Source organism: Alligator mississippiensis, chromosome 4 (assembly GCF_030867095.1).
Source record: "Alligator mississippiensis isolate rAllMis1 chromosome 4, rAllMis1, whole genome shotgun sequence".
In the NCBI taxonomy this organism is placed as follows: Eukaryota; Metazoa; Chordata; order Crocodylia; family Alligatoridae; genus Alligator; species Alligator mississippiensis.
Genome location: NC_081827.1, coordinates 144,420,610 through 144,426,609, shown reverse-complemented (window position 1 = coordinate 144,426,609; position 6,000 = coordinate 144,420,610).

Here is a 6,000-nt window from a genome sequence, read left to right as displayed (position 1 = left end):
TAGAAGTTTGTACTAGAGGACCAGAAATAACATTGGGACAGCCTTTGAAGGGAGCCCAGGTTACAACCCTCTCAATGTTTGCATGTTTGTGTGTGTCACACAGTGTACTTTGAAGGCTAAGGTATCACTGATGAAGGCAAATGGGTTCACTTTAAAGCCCAGTGGGAACCAAGGAAATGCTTAGTTTCCTAGAGTAAGAATAAGTAACTATGCCTAACATTTGGCTGATGCCCAGGCACTTTTTAGACCAGAGGGACCAACCTGCAGCACAGGTGCTATAAGTGGCACAGGCAGCTTCTATGTGTGGAACATAGCAGATCAGGGAGGAGCAGATTTGCTCCTTATGGGCACGTCCAGACGAGTGCCACATGCCTCTTGCCCCATCTCAAACCCCTTTGAGATGGATCAATAGGCACATGTGGAAACGAAAAAATTTTCCCTGTGCTGCAAATTTGCAGCACAGGGACAAAATTAGATCCCTGGACATCTAGGATATCCAGGGGTCTAAAAAAAATCAAAGTTTAAAAAAGCGGGGCAGGGCACAATCTTGGACCGTGCCCTGAGGCAACCAGAGGCTGGGTCCTCTATGGAGATGCTGGCCCCACCCACTCTCCCAGCCCCCCCCACCCCTGCCCTGCCTGACCCCACCCCCTGCCAGCCTCCCTGAGGCCCCCCATCACTTCCCTGCCTGGCCCCTCCCCCCACCAGCCCCCCAATCACTTTTCTGAAGCCTCTCCACCCCTGCTTCTAGGGTAAGTAGAGGCTTTTTTCTGTTTATTTTTTCCTTTTTTTTCTTTTTTTCTTCTTTAAAGTGAAGGTGCCTGGGGATGTGGGGGCAGTCATGGTAGCCTGGGGGGGTGCAAGTGGGGGGTGGGGCTGGGTGGGGCAGCCATTGGGGGCACTGCAGCAGCTGGCAGGATATGGGGCCAGGTAGGGCAGCAATTGAGGGGCTGGGGTGGGGCATGTGGGCCTTGCAAGGGGGATGGTAGCCCCTTTGGGAGCCATTTGGCTCCTCTTAGGGGGCCAAACCTACTTTTGGGGGTCCATAGCACTTGTGTGGGGGGGAACCTTCTGTTGAGGGGCCATATCACCTGTGGGAGGGCAGCAAAATATATATTCATGTATTCATGAAGTCATGAAACATGTATTTAGAGTTCACTTTATTATTATGATAAGAGACATGCTTTAACACTGTAGATGTATCAATAAAACATTGTCCAACTGTTCGCTGTCTCTCTCACTCTCTCTCTCTTTATAGTGGTCTTTTGTTTTACTTGTGGAGAAACATGGATTTGGGGGTATTTTACAGAGTGACTTTAGGATTTTTTTTATCAGGGATTTTTCAGTTTTCCAATAGGGAACACCAGAATTCCTGCTAGGGAGGCCAGTGGCAGAACCCTGCTTGCTCAGAGCTGGCACCTTGGACCCAGCTGGCAGTGGCTGACCTCCTCTCCAAATGGGGCCAGGAGGACATGCTTTGACTGTTCAAAGCAGGCCACCACACCCAAAACATCTTCCGTGCAATAGCTGCCCAAATGGCCAGGCATGGGGCACATGTGGCAGTAGTACTGCACAGAGGCCAACCCTGCAACTACAGTCCACTGGCAGCTGGCCCAGAGGGGCAGATGCCTCTACTGGCTGTGCAGTCCTCATCTGGGTCTGGCAGGTGCACAGCAGGTAACAGCTAGAACCCTGCAGTGGGTAGAGGGTGTGGGGAACTCTCAGGGCTGCTTCAGCAGTCCAGCTGGCACAAGGGGTAGTGTCCCCAAGTACCAATTGGCTGGGCCCCAGAAGCTCCTGAACTACTTGGCAGGGCAGCTTTTTAAACTGCTGGAGCTAGGACAGGACAGCTTTTTATACTGCTGGGGACAGCATGGGTGCTGGCCCTGGACTCTAGCTCCCCTTGGCTGCAGATCTGGAAGGAGCCAGGCAGGGTTATTTTGCCCCAAATGGCACAATTTGCTTCACAACAAAGTGCATGTCCAAGCACGTGCACTGAAGCAAAAAGCCCCAGCTCAAATTTGCATCACTTCTATTTGAGCTGCTGCAAGCGCACATGCTTGCATGTATGGACATGCCCTTTAGGGTTTAAGAGATCCAGGGCTTTTCCTGCCTTCCTCTGAACTACTGCAGCAGACAGGGGGAGCTGCAGCTACCCAAGTTGGAGGGGGCTCCAGGGGGGAGGGGGGAAAACTCAATGTGGCAGGAATTTCCAAGAGGGGGCAGGCGCAGCCTGGTGGGGCTCTCCAAGAGAGGACAGGCAGGCTTAGTGTGGCAGGTGTCTCCAACGAGAGGGTTGGCTCAGCCTGGGATCCTATGGTGAGTACACCATGGATGCTCCCTGCCACCCCACCCACACCCCGCCACAGCAGTGATGGACAGGGTACCATGTCTTCAAAGCACCCACAGAGCACCTCCTCCCCCATCCCACACATTAGGGCTCCTAAGCTGCTGCTTACAGACTCCAGGCACACAGTGTACCTGCAAGACCACATGTACTCTGGACAGTTTCCAATCATGAACCTTTAATTTTCTCCATCACAGCACAATCCTTCTCACCATCCCTCCCCAACAACACACTCTCTCCCAGACCCCCTCCCCAACAACAAGTTCCCTCCTGCCCCACCCTTCCCTAAAAACACCCTGCCCCCTGAAACCCCAATGCCTACCAACAATAAAACACCCTCTCCCTGTGCAACTATTTACAAGACTGTGGTTGGTATAGTGTGAGGGGAATGGTGGGCTGACAGTGCCTATAATTCAGAGCCTGGGGAGAAGCACCCAGCACCCAAGCCTCTGGCAGCATCATCACGGGGCTGAGGTGGGACCGGGGCTGGGGCTGACAGCTGGGAAGCAGTTGGCTGCCAGGCAGCACCCAGGGTCAGGGCCAGGGACTGGGTGACCACTGGCACAAAGGAGGTTACCAGGGCCAGGTTGCTATTAAGCATTTGGTGGTACTCCTCTGTGATGCCCAGTGACTGAGCCACCATGGAGGCCTGCCACTCCTGGGCATCCACCATTATCTTGAGGAGGGCAAGGTGCATTTCCTTGAGGTCCAGACATGGTAAGCCTACTCCTCATGGTCCCTTCCCTGCTCTTGCACAACATCCTCTCAAGAAGCAAAGACTTCATTGGAAAACTGTTCCCTAGTAATGTGATGCCAGGCCAAAGATACCTAGGTGGGATAGAGACTTACCATTTATTGATGATCTGTAATTAATGACTGGAAGCCTCCTAGGCAAGCCTTGCTTTTGGCATTATTTCCCAGGTAATTCTCAAGACAGTTGTGCCTTCTTTTTACATGCAAGAGCTTCCAAGCACTAGATTAAATCTCAGAATTTAGATAGTATGCTGATCTACGGAGGGCCCTGGATATACACCCCAAACAGACAACTGCACAACCAAGAATATTGTGTAAACATTGTTCCCTTACCATTTTTTCCCCCCGAAAACTGGTATTCTGGTGGGCTCTAATCAACAAATGTAATTTGATATCTACTTTAGATCATTCTGATTATAATTCATTTTATGATTTGCAGCTCTATATAAAAACACAGCTAGCAAAGCAGCTACAATTTATTTAGCTCTACATCAAAAGAGGTTGAAAGTTGTTCCCATTTCCTTGTGAAACCGCATCTGTCCCAAATAAAGAAAATAACTAGATAAGACATAAAACTGAAGCAATCCAGACAACTAGTCTGAGAACTTAAATCACGTGGCATGATTAGAAAAACAGAACTCACTGCACTACACTAGGTAATTGATTTCAAGGGCAGTTTAGTGGAAGATTTAAATGATTTTTCACTTGACAATAAACAGGAAAATGTTTAGTGCCAATCAACAATAGGTGTCATTTTACAACTAGCACAAAATGGCTTCTGAGGTTTTCTCACTCAGTCCTTTCCCTCATTTAGTAAGATTTTCCATTACACTAGTGGCTAGCACGTGGTTTTAACTGTAGATATTTACACTACAAACATCTTTTGAAATATAAGGTAAAGTGTTTATTTGCACAATCTGCCCTCCTAAAAAGGAAAAGAGCCTGCAGTCAAGCAGCCACAGGGTGTGCGACCATTGCTGACACCAACCGCAGGGTCTTAACTGCAGAGCTGAGCTCAGTTACAGCTCAGATATTTCAAGTACTGAGCAACAGCAGCTGCTAAAGAAACCCAGATTATGTCCCAGCACTTCAGCTAAATGCTGTGCGATGGTTTGAGCTCATAAGTGAAACCAAAGCCTTTTCTGAACATAGCTTGGCACCTGCTGCCTTAAAATGCTGCATCTACCTGCGTGTGGAGAAAAGTTAAGCTACTTGCCTTGGGCTAGGGGAGGTGTCTTGGGTTCTCTCCCCTAGTTCCAATCTTTAATGACTATCACTTGCAAAGAGCATAACTCTTGCTGCCACTGGTTCTGTAAAGGCATCAGAAGTAGGAACCAAAGAACCTTTAATGCACAATGAGCTGGGGGAACAGGCAACTGGCAGCGGGGGGAGTAGCAGGGTACACACAGCTCCCAAAGAGCTCCTAAAAACATTGTCTTTTGTATATCATATGCCTGGACAACCACAGATCCAACATACATTTAATTTTTACAATCAACATTTGATATATATTTGACTGATCTAATCAGCATTAAGTGCTTTCTGGAAGCGTGCATTCCCTACCAGGTCCTTTGTGCAGCAGGCTGCAATACTGCTTTACTTGTTTGAAACCGTTTTGCAGCTACCCAGGCTAACTGTTGAGCTCATCTTCACTGAGGCCTGTTGTTGCCCACAATGCCATGGTCACAGATGACCAGCCTTCCCAAATTCTGGAGTGCTGGATTTTGAGTGCTCTTACTTTTGGTTGTATGTAAATTAAATGTGTAATCATGTGCTCGGTGTGCCAGGATTCCCTGCTATGCACTGCACAAATAAAGGGAAAATTCAGGCTTTTGCTCCTCGAGTTTGAAACCATAGCCATAGTAGCTTTATATCAACATTCCAGTTTTACAGTTACCACCTAAGCTAACAATGCAAGCGGATTAAGAACAACTGAGTCACTTCTAACACAGACAGTTCTTAACAGTAAAAATGATTTGATGTAGAAAATGAACATTCTCTAATTGGCACTAAATAGAAGTTTCTTCATTTGCAATTAAAATAAAATGGGCACAAGTTGTGCTGGATCTGAGCCAAATGAATCCCTGCATGGAATACCTTGTTCCATTAGTTGACAGTCTTCATTAAATAAGCAAAGAAATAAGAAAAACACTTAAAAACTAGTGACGTGACATAAACTGGCAGCCACTGGTGATAGCACCTGTTTAATTACAGACAAGGAGCATGTTGAGTGGTGGGGAAGGAGGCAGAGACAATGTTGCCATAGTTTTTTCTCCTACACAATGTCCAGCAGTGATAGAGGTGTTGACTTCCCCCACACTGGGGAGCTGTGACAAACAAATGACAACCACATCCTTCCCACAACTGAAAATGTTGAGCATAGTGGCAGAATATGCTGAAGGCCCCTGCACCTAGGGTGGCTCAAAAGAAGCAACTTCATGTAGTGCTGGACTAGCTGGAGACTGGCTAATATCATCCAGGTTGGAGGACCTTGGGCCACCGATAGTGCCCCAAGGCCTCTTCAGAGCTCAAACTGCTTCAGGCTGAACCACAGCTTCTGGGTCCTGCGGCAGGATTTTTATCATAGCCTGTTATAAAGAAAAAGGGAAAGTCTGCACTGTAGTCTTAGCTTGCTATGGCAGACAGACCCTCCAACCTGGATGAATGTGTTTGAAGTACCTCTGGCACAGTCCTCAGTGGCTGCTCTAAAGCACATATTTCACCTTTTGCATCTAAGTGGCACTGACAGAGCTGCTTAAGTAACAGTGTTTGCACTTACATATATTATATGTTCTGTTTCCCTCAGTGACAGAAAACCATGGCCTGGGTGTGCAAATGCCCAAGGCTAAACATGAAGGATGGGGAGGAAGAGGCCCTTCCCCTTCCATCTGAATTCCCTA